The sequence below is a fragment of the Pelmatolapia mariae genome, linkage group LG14, assembly GCF_036321145.2.
Source record: "Pelmatolapia mariae isolate MD_Pm_ZW linkage group LG14, Pm_UMD_F_2, whole genome shotgun sequence".
In the NCBI taxonomy this organism is placed as follows: Eukaryota; Metazoa; Chordata; class Actinopteri; order Cichliformes; family Cichlidae; genus Pelmatolapia; species Pelmatolapia mariae.
In genome coordinates this window covers 23,510,001-23,521,543 of record NC_086239.1, presented here as the reverse complement: position 1 = coordinate 23,521,543, position 11,543 = coordinate 23,510,001, and the positions used below count along the sequence as shown (strand labels likewise).

The 11,543-nt window shown below is 43.5% G+C and overlaps 1 protein-coding gene across 3 annotated transcripts in view; it reads left to right on the top strand.

Annotated features, from left to right (window-relative positions):
- cux1b (cut-like homeobox 1b) overlaps nt 1–11,543 on the top strand; it is a 62,627-nt gene that overhangs the window by 1,020 nt on the left and 50,064 nt on the right. The gene's annotated exons all lie outside the window — the stretch shown is intronic.

Here is an 11,543-nt window from a genome sequence, read left to right as displayed (position 1 = left end):
CCTCGCACGCTCGAGCTCGCTCGCGCGCGCACGTTCGCTAATCTCGGCGTGCACGGAGGAGCTAGATCCGTGGCACAGGAAGGGAAAGAAAGAAGGGGGGGGGGGGGGGGGGGGTACGAGGAAAATATTGGGCCTTATTCAGTGCGTGAATATAGCCTGTGTATATTAGAGCGTGTTTGACCTATCACAAGACGTGTAGACAATGGCACTGTTGTGTTTTCCCGTGGCATTTTACATGCATTGCTGAATTTTAAATCACAGTTTTATGAATATTAGTACCCCCAGTTGCCGTCGTCATTAACATAAAGATTGCATTATGTAGGCTTGGCCCAATTGTTCATACATTTATTTTGCAAACCGCACGGGCTTTGGGGTTTAAACTTTTATTTAGGTCATGATGCCCCTATGACTGGGTAGACAAAAGGACAGTGAACAAGTCTTCCCAGCGGGGCTTTGTGTTGCACTTACGCCACATCATCAAGGCTTCACTTCTCCTATTTATTTGATCCTGTTCGGTCCTCCTACTCATGCCCCCTTGTTCATGCATTATGTAAAAAAAAAAAAAAAATGAGACTGCTTTCTCTTGTCTTTCCTCACTATCTATCTCCCACCCCCTTCCTGCTCCCTTCCAATCTTTCGCTCCTTCTCCTCCCTCCCCCTCCCTTCCTTTTATATTTTTTTCCTCTCTCTCTCCTCTCCTCTCTCTCTCTTTCTCCTCTGGCCCTTCACCCTGCTTTCACCTATTCTGCCCACTCTGAACTGGTGTGTGTACGTGTGTGTGTGAATTTGTCTGAGATCAGTCTTTTTTTCGTAGATTGACTGCCAGCACGGACAGTGAAGGCACTGCCAGCAGCCAGGACATGAAAAATGCATCGCATAAGTTTGTGATAAGGCCCTGGGTAATTATGGCAAAGGCCCCTATCACAAGCGATTAGTCAGGACAGTGAATCTGAGCGTGTGCAAAAAGGCTGGCGGTTGGCAGGCCTGTCTGCAGGATAGGAATCAGTCGGAGCTGGTGTGTGTGTGTGTGTGTGAGAGAGAGAGAGAGCAGAACATTCACTGTCTATTATTGATGACATCTTATTTACTCTCCCTCCCACTGAGAGGCTCCTAGAGGAAAGCCTTCAGATAAGGACCTTTTTCTTATCCATTTTTTTTCTTCTTTTTGGGAGGATAATGTGGGGGTTAGCATGATATGATCATGGTCTACACACGGCTCTGTCAGCCACTTGCTTTCGAATTTGCTTCCCTCTCCTTGTAATCGACGGGCAGTTCGCGCCGTACACTTAGACTCGCAGCCTGATTCGTCTGTGCGAGAAGCACCAGCAAAGGAATGTTTTCTTTTCTTGTTTCTTTTGATGATGAAAATCCAACTCAAGCTAGATGTCAGTAGCTTTAAGCCATCATAGCGTGTATTCCTCAGGCTCCGACTGCTGATGTTCATTAAAATCCTATTTGATCAGTGTGTCCCATTCCCTGTGTGAGAAACTAGCTAGGTGGTTGTTACAGGACAGAGAGTGCTTTGAAACAGCACAGCGAGCTGTTAACTTGTCTTCTCTGCATGCCTTTTTTTTCTCTCTCTCCCTCTCTTCCCTTCCCTTTCCCCCCCACCAGCACCAGCACCACCACCACTACAAACACAAATGGGTGCAACAGTGATGCTTTTAGCAAGGTCTTGCACACTTGCAAAGTGGATCAGTGATTCAGAGATGATGGCAGGGTGACAGTGAATTACAGATGGAGGAGGCTTTAACGTCTGTAATCCCTGTCCGTCCATTACAGAGTTGAGTTTCTTTAGAGGGGATCATCACTCTTCTCTCCTGTTGTTTTTTCCTTTTCCTTTTTTTTTCTTCCTTTTTTTTGACCCAGTCAAGCAGTTTGCTGGAACATTGCGTTTCTGCTTGAGAGCGGTGAGAGATTGCGCTTCATTACAGGCGAGCCTTAATAAGATATGAGTGAATAGCTGGGCCTATATACCTATGGTTTGCGTATTTTCTGTGAAAGCGAGGAAAATTAGGAACAGACCATTCTGTTATACACAATTCCCAATTTAGGCCTAATAGCCTACATCTCACCTCATAACATTTCCTGGAACAACGCACCCCCAGAGCCATTTTGAAAAATAGTTCACTATGTTAGCGGACAGCTAAATAGTGACTTGGATGAAAGCTGATATAGACCCCAGTTCTTATTCACCACCTAATGGGTAAATTTTGGAAAAGGGTTTTGTAAGTTGATCCCAGAGCCATGGTCAGTGGCAACCTGAGTGGTTTAAATCTCTCAGTGACTGGCTCGCTGTTGTCTGCAGGAGTTTTAGTGTTAATTTATGAGCTGGTTGTCTGAACTCACTGGTGGGATATTTTTACCCCTCTGTTGCTGCACAGGCTGGGGGAGCATAGAGGAAGGGGGGCATCACGTCATGCTTTTACTGTAGCCAACCGCTTCTCTGCCCAGTGACAAAACCTGGCATTGGGACTGAGGTTTCACTGTGTGTCGGTGGGTGGTGAGCGACTAAGCATGAGTCAGACAGAAGGACGAGTGCATGTCAGGTCTTTGGGCTGTCCTCCGTCTACTCTGGTGGGAAGCTTTGTCATCTTACTTTCTGAGAGGTTATAGTGTAAACGTGTGGAGACAACAAGGTGCAGCTCTCAGACAAGTCAGGGGGAGGAAATAAAACTCAAACTTCTCATGGACCTTATCACTGGTTAATTCTCAGCAGAGGCCCATACTCCCCAACTCCTCAGCGATTAAGCGTACGTCACTCTCGGGCTCGGTTTTCTTCACCCTCCCTCTGAATCGAAGAGACGAGTGTCTAGTTTAGATTCACTTTATCCGATTTATTATAAAAACTAAATATATTACTGCATAAGAGGCATAATCTGACTTTTTTTTCTTTTTGTTTGTTTGTTTTTTTGTTATTTTAACTTTGGCAGGGTAAATGAAATTTGGACCAGTGTCATCTGATGTTTGAACAAAAGATACAAAGCACTTAACAGGAGTCTAAAAATAGGGGCAGCCAAACAGATGGAGTCAGCAGCTCTCAATTCAGGCTTTATGCAAAAGTGCGCACCAAACAGATTTTTTACCTTTTTGAAAAAGTCTCTGCTTGGGATAAAATTATAACATCATGTTTTTGTGTTCATCTTTGTCATTTTTTTTTCCTCTTTCAATCAGAAAACCAAAAACCAAATGAAATAATTGTCTCCTTTATAGTAATTCCATTGTGGTACTACGGTTTAATTACATTAAAGTTCAGTTTTTTTTAACCCAAGACAACATTTATTATGTTGAAAACATGTGAGGTAAAACGGAAAATCTGCTATGATTTGAGCGCAGGGCGTGGATATGACATGAAAATGTTCACATTTTCTCTTGTTTTTCTTACAAAAGTCATGCCTTTGGGGCTTAATATACTCCCTGGTTTTTATAGTGTTAGTTTATGAGTGTGTGAGGTATAATTTCTGAATATTAGGGAATGCATTTTTACCAATCACTGTTTTTATCAGTGTGTATTCAGCTCAAACACTAAACTACTTAAACCATGCAAATAAATCACAAAAATAAGGGTGTCAATATATTAAAAAAAGTGTTTTCATACGTCAGCAGTAAATAAAATCTCTGTTATAACTCTTTGTAGGCAATATGTTTACCAGCTCAGATCAGTAGCTTGCACCCTTAACAGTATCACTGTAAAGTTTGGAAGCCGTGATAATATTTAGAGAAACTTTATCCAGGATCAAAATGTGGGCCCATAATCATGTAAAAATCTTCCGCCTTCCTGCTTTTTCTTTTTTTTTTTTTTTTTCACTGCATAATACAAAAACTTACACCCAACAACCAGCAGCAAGAGCATAAGGGGGCAGTTTGCAGAGACCTATTTTCAAGTGGCAGGCATTATTTACAGACCCACTTGGAGTCTCTCTCACCTACAGCATCATAGAGTTTCACCGTATCTCATGACAGAAGCATCCATTATCACGCTGCTCTGTATTCCAGCAGAGAGAGCAAGGGGCTACTGTGAGCGGACACTTCTCTTTAGGCTCGCTGTGGAATATACTGGCTCTTTCCACTTGTTCCAGGATGATGCCCACTTTATTTAAAAATCAAGCGCGCACTTGAAACGGCGCCTCAGAGGCTGATGTATTCCTGCAGAGTCTGGTGTTCATCTTGTAATATTAAGCCTAAGGTTTTCAGTAAACAGAAATCCTGCATTCCCGAGAGGGAAATGCGTCTTGTCTTGAGTTTGCTGCGAAAGTCAAAATGCAGAGAGAGAGGTGAACGCCGACTGGAGGCTTAGATCCACTTTTATAACAAAGCAATCCACTCATACCCCCTTTTTTATATGTACTTACATATGTTTTACATACCTCCCATATGTTTTTAATGATCTAACTTTCATGACGGTGGCCTGATGTGATGTTTTTACATGCACGTGACCTACAGATTGAACCTCATATTTTTAATGTGTACCTGTCAAACAACATTTAGGGGCGCTACTGTAAAATTATTTTAATCTCCTCCATTCCCTGATCTTCTATCATTCAAGTAATTAATTGTGTTTTTTAGTCTTTGCCTTACTTTACAATCTCCAGAGTCATTTTCCACTCCACATGCAATAAATGAAGATTACAATTAAGCGTGGTAACCTCAGAAATGTGTGGTGAGAACCCACCCCCACCCCCTGTGAATAATGCTTTTGTGAAAAAACTGACTTAAAGCAGCTGAGGAAATCTGAGCTTTTAAAAGCTGTTTGATTGGTTGTTAAGTAGCAGATTTCTGATGACCCGGCAAGAAGCGTCTGGGTGAGATTTGAGGCATTTCGAAGAGTTTAAACAAGATGTTAACATGGAAACATAAACAGAGGCAGCAGACCAGAAAACGAAATGGAGTCTCATTTCCACAAGGTACCACAATGTGATAATTTAGCCCAACTGCAGATGGTCACACACTGGGGGCCATGTTTTTTAACGGTTTGACTAATGTAGTTCTACACGAGTGTGTCAAAATCAGTTTCTGCAGCAGAGACTCCAGGGTTTTTCCTGCCTCAAAGTGGGCCTTTTGGGGGGGGGACTCCACACAGAAGCACGGCTGGTGTACGTATATTTAATGCAAAGAGTCTGTGTTGCCTTAATCTAGAGCAGACTGCATTTTCCTCTTATTTTTTTGGTCTTTTAATAAATAAAAACCTACTTTCATCTTGAGTAAATAAATCCCCACTTAAAAACCTAAAAACCTGTCACGGCCCTGGTGATTTTCTTTTTCTTCTTTCTTTTGGATTAAGGCCAAAACCCTGTTACTCTGTGGCCTTCGCTTGACTGCTGTATCCAAGCTATTGGTGAACCACTTGTCCTACCTAATTTTAGTGCTGTTTATCTCACTGTTATCAAGGCGTCTCGGCTAAATAGGGTCTGAGGAGCCTTATGCAGACCTTATCCCATGTCAACCCATGACACCAGTATCAGTGTCCTGTTAGATCATTGACCATAGGTATTGAATTCTAATAGGCCTATTGGTGTGTCCTAATGGTCCAAGTATTGAATTATGATATTGGCAAGGGCTGATGGCCTCTAGATTGAATTATGATATTGGTATGCTGCGGGCTAATGGTTCTCAGTATTGAATTATGATATTGGTGCACTTTGATGGTGAAGGGATTGAATTATGATATGGGCAGCTATCTGCTAATAGCTCACTCTGTGTAATTTTCAATGTCAATCATGGCTTCAGTTGCTAGATCCATAGCCGGCCCTAAGGCTCAATACATCAGTGGAGTCAGGTGGGAAAAGCCTTCACCCTTTAGACTCGGCTCTCACTCCAATTTACTTTCCGTTACAGTCTCCTTTTTCACTTTCTTATTCAGTCCATCAGGGGTTTTGTTGCTGGACTCATTGCATCAAGCTAAGAATAGGTGTAGAAATTTATTGTTTTTCTTTTCTGTACACTTTCTAGCCTTTATTCTCCCAGAATATGAGGGCTAGAAATGGCATGTTTTAATAAGGAGCCGGTTATAGATGTTAGATTAGGTAAAGAGTTTTATTGATTGCCTGTCCCTCAGTAGCTGTGTGTGGATTTAGGCTCTTTTTTTTTCCATGCACAGTTTTATGTTATAAGGCCCCTAATGTTTAAGTAATGGCTCTGAATATGAGCTAACTTAATTTCAGTAAGTGTCCACACCTTTGCCGTGTTTGTGTTGAGCTCATTCCCATTTTGGTAGTTTAAAAGCAACCAGAGCTGCGATGGTCCTGCTGCCAGCTCACGGAGTAAATGGACGGCCTGCTTCTGTGTCAGCCCTCTAAAAATAACACAGACTGCTGGCTGGGCTCAGCAGAAAACTACCACCGATTATGATGATTCAACTACCCTGTATTCACAGGTGCGTGTGTATATGTGTGTGTGTGTGTGTGTGTGTGTGTTGCATGGGGGTGGGTTGTGCTTAACAAATGGTTTTCTGCATTTGGTACAGTGTTCACTGGTTTACTTTTAGTTCTTTCTTAGGTTGGCAAAACTTTTGTTGAAGTCAGAAGAATTTGTGTGCTGTTGAGGTGAGCCACAAAAGAAATATTTCTAATTTGAGTCATGTTAATGAAGTGAAAACTTTATTTATAGTGCACATCAGTGGATGCAGTGGGTCCTTGCTACTTTAACCCTAGTTAAAGGCCGTTCCATGGCTTTGGGAAATTGTATACGAAGAACGTCCTGTATCTGCTAAATTCATTGAGCGTCCTCAGACGGTACGTTAACCTCTTCCTGACCTTTGACCCGAGCAGCTGTCTGACTGGAGCCAGGGTTCGGATGAACTCTGACCCTGAAGACCCCAGTATGACCTGGGCTGTCTGACTGGCCTAACCTTTAGAGCTAACAGATGATGACTTCACCATCTGTCTAGCCTCCTTGAACTTGAACTTGTGTGAAAATGGGGGTGAAAAAGAGAAGAGGAGAGAAAACGGTGTCACAGTTTACGCAGGCGGTTTTCCTGCCGCGTATCTGTTTTAGTTTTAAAGCTAAATTACCGAGGTGAGAGGTTTGAAACGTTAGGCGTTGTTTAGCTCTTTGCGTATAATTTGTGAGCTCCTGCTTGAGTTGGAGGAGTCTGTGTGTGCCCCAGTTAAAAGGCATAAAATTGGCTGTACATTGCTGAGCTTTTAAAAACGGGGGGGGAAAAAAATAAAAGTGAGAGTTGCCTCTTGAGGAAGGGGGAAGGGACTGTGTTTAGTAGACACAGGCTCATCCGCTGACTGCTGTCTGACCCTGAGTTCAGTGGTATGGTTATTAATAGGCCCAGAGGCCTCAACTTCCAGGAGGCCCTCTGATCAGCTCCAGATGTGGAATGAGTGAGGACAAATCTACGCTAGCCTATCCATGTTTCACATGAAGCAGAAAGTAGGAGAGATAGGCATTTGGCGCGACTGATAAAGAGTGAGGGAGGGAGGAAGGGAGGGACGGGAGACCTTTCCACAGCAGGAGTGTGTTTTGTGAGTCTTTGTTTTCGCGTGTGTGTGTTTTTTCGTTTATTACACTCTCTGCCCTCAGACCAAAAGACCATAAAAACGTATGGCATCACCATGGCGACCATAATAACTACCTATAAAACAGCGTGTAAACTGTGAAATAAGACAAACAGACCAGAACAGCCCTGGCTGGCTGACTGAATGGCTGCCTTCCGCCATAAAACTATTTGAGAGCCAGACTGAAGGAATGCCTCGGAGGCTGCTGTGGCTGTCACGACACATGAAAGGATTAGGCTCTGTGTTTTATCTCCTCTTTATCTGATGGTAATGGATAAGCTGAGTGTAGCCTATCATCTGACGCTTGGGCCGGGGGTTTGATGTTTTAGTAGGGTGACGGTTTGTTGAGTTGACCGCTTTGGTCTATTGATTGCTGTTTGATGGTTTTGATATGTAGGCTGTGTGGAACAGGTCAAGTCTTTTATGCAGTGAAGGCTCCAAATAGCTTTTAGCTGTCCTTCACTCCCCCCATTACTCTAGTGGTTCGTTTGATGTTTGGATCAATCAATAGAAAGAGCCTGAGCTCTTACACATGCTCCATCCTACTTCCCACTGAGCTCAATTCCTCTTCCTTCATTGTGCAGGCTTTATATCACATTCTCTCAACACAGAATAAATGATATAATTACAACCCATTACTTAGCCTAACGCAAGCTAATTATTCTGTCATTACTGTAAGGATTAGCTATGCTCATTCTCTCTTTCGCACTGTGTTCCTCTGCCTTTTCCTCTCAAAAGTCATGCAAGCAGAACAGAGCAAACTCTTACTCATAAAGGCTGAGTAAGACTAAGCCCCGGGACATGTTCTGTTGACGTTGATTGTATAGACCATGGGTGTCAAACTCAGTCAGGACGCAAGGCCACACTAGAAAGAAGTGACAGCACAGACTGGACACATTAAAGAGTCTCGACATACAGATATGTCTAAACTAATGAGGCATTTTGATGTATGCTTTTAATTTATGCGAAGAAATCAACATGCTGCGTTTATAGGCTGTGGCACAGCTCACGCTGATGTGTCATCAGGCGTCTAGAAAATTACTGGATACAACAGATAGACGAGGCTAAATTAAAATGTGGAAAAAGGGCATCACGCAGAGCAGGGATTTAATGTACCAGAGGCACATGAGAGTGATGCACACCTTTTTTTTTTTTCTTTCTTTCTTTTTTTTTTCACTGTCTTGTAACTGTGCCAACAGCGCGAAGCTGCTCCTCGTCCTTATATGGAAGTCAAAGTGAATTACAACAAATCAAATAGGCTAACGAATTGAGAACAGATCAAATCTTAACTGAATTAGAGGAACTTTGAACACTGCTCCATTGTCAGAGCTCACAGACTTTGAAAGCTAAAAAGGTGTGGACGTTTGCACCGTTACACTGCTATCTTGCACCTGTGATTTTTTTTTTTTTTTTTTTTGTCATTATCAGGTTTTTTTTTTTTTACCTTGCATATAAAACATTCTGGCTTCCACTGAAGAGGTTTGGGCCTTCCACCAAAAGAAATTCACTGGGACTGCGATAAAAATATTTTAAGTGGGGGTTTAATCTTTCCAAGCTTAAAATACATTTTTATTTATCAAATTGCCAAAAATATCAGGGAAATGAACAGACTTGTTTTTAATTCAAGTAGCACAGGCTGTTTGCCTTAACTTTATGAAACAATTTAGGTGCAGCCTGTGCCACCGGCCGTGCTTGGGTGTGTACTCACCCCTCCCAAATGGCCAGGTCTGAGCCAGGAAAAAGCGCGATTATCCGCCAATTGTTGCTCGTACCTGCATTTGAAGTCATTTAAAGTAATGGCGGCACTCTAAAATTGTCGGGCCCCGGGCTCGTGTGTGTGCTACTGGGCCTGAAGAGCCACACTCTTCTTCCAGACTTGATTAATCCCTATCGCCCCTCTCCATGATCGCAGTTTCCATTTTTTAGTCCGTATCTGTGCACTCATCCCCTCCCCAATCTCCTCTCACTGGCACAGAATGGCTTCCTGGCAGAATGGAGGCATTAATTCAGGGATGAGAGGTGCGATACTCTCACCCTCTCTCTCTTTCTATGTCTCTCTGGTTCTCTCGCTCTCTCTCTATCAGCGCTGTGTTTGTAATGCGTGGCCTTTATCGTAGCTGAAACAGCTCACTACCCTCTGATCCTATCTCAGATCTCAATATCCTAGCCGTTCCACCCTGTAAACGCAGGGATGAAAAATCTTGCCCTTTCACCAATGCATTACACCCTAGCATATCGCCATACCCCTCTCCTCCCATTGCACACTCCACACCACTCACCCTTTGTGACACAGGCCTCCAGCTAAATTCGAACTCTGCAAAATGAGACCAAGTGAGCTGCACTTCTTCCATGCCAGAAACCATCTTAGTCTCATTATATTTGTATTTAGGCTCAGGCCGGGCTTCTGAATCCCCTTGTCAGATGATAGGTCAGGCAAAATAATGACTAGCTCTCAGTAAGCTTCAGGAGAGTTAAGGCTTGGATGTTGGGGAGATAAAACAACAACCAGTCTCTCAGCAGAGAAACATGGATCAATACAAACGAAGCTGCGGTGTAAAAAGGCTGTTTTTGATCCAGGCTTGCGTCAGCATCGCTGAGGTGAGTCTTGACAGCTCCTGTGCTGTTGGTAGATATGGATCTGTGTTCAAAAAAAGGAGCAAAACGCTCAGGGACCACAAGCGTCTTGTTAGACTATGGAGAGTGTTAGGCTGACCCCCGCCCCCAGCCGCTCTGCACGTAAACACAAGAGACGTGCACACCGTTTCACAAAAGCACACACCAAAAAAAAAAAAAAAGTGCTCGACCTCAGTTGTCAGTAAAACTCTTGTAGTGAGGAAAACTTTGTGGCTTTCACTCCAATGGGTGAGAGGAAAAGCAAACCCCCCCCAAAAAAACAGAGATTCAGGAAGATACGACTTGCGTCTTCAAACTCTGTGTGGTTTTGTGAACACAGCATCTGCTGGCACATTTAAAGTTGTGCACCCCGCTATGTCAAAGGTAGAAAGGCAGACAGGCAGCCAGGATTGTAAGTCTCTTATCTGTGCTGCTGTTGTGCTGTGTTTTGAGGGGGCGTGCCTGTGATCTGTGATCATGTACCGTGTCGTTGTAGCGAGCGTGGCTGTCGCTCCTGACTGAGCTGCCACCCCGCGACTCCACCCCCACACACAGTGGGTTTGGCATACAAAACAGTCAGCCGCATAGGAGGTGGAAAGCTGTGCTGGGAGTTTGAAAGGTAGGCCTCGTAGATTTCAGATAAGACATCTTTCCAGACGCCTTTACTGTTTACTATCATAACCACATAACAGCCTCAGACATGTCAGAGATAAAAGGAAAGATTAGCGACTGCACTGGCAAGACAGAAAACTTCATCTCTTAAACATCTGTGTCATGTTGCCAAGCACAGAGGCAGGAAAAGGCTTCTCACGTTGTAATGAACACAAGAAAGCTAATATGGTTTTTTTATTTTTTTTTAACATTACCCTCCTCTGTAGTCTGACTAATATGGTGTTAATATTACTGAGAAGAAGCGGATGTATTTTTGTCTGTCCCTTTCTACGCCTGGCTCGAATTCAAGGGTGGTACTCCGTTAGATTAATGTGTAAAACATGCACCGAATGTGGCGCAGTTAACCTACATGGTGTTTGGACTAAAGGAGTAGTGGCAGTCTACTTGGCATGTGTGACTGCAGACGGGGTGTAAACAAAGTGTTTCTAGCAGTTACAGTCCCAATTATTCTACAGAGAAGGAGAGCTGAAGCAAATCCTTGTGCGCTGTTCTCTCCTCGGCGTGCACTCCTGGTCACCGTACGCTCCTGGCAGCACAGACGGCAGCTGCAGATCGACTTCACACTGTGTACATAACAATAACTTTGTTGTCATTCCACCAGCCTATCTGTCTCGTCATCGTCGGAGCGTGAGGGCACAAGAAATTCCACAAAGTTTTGATACCTCAATTAAAGTGCGTCTGTCTCCTGTTATCTCATTTAGGCTGTAGTCAATATGATTGGCATAATAAGACATGCCTGATTGGGGCCTCCCA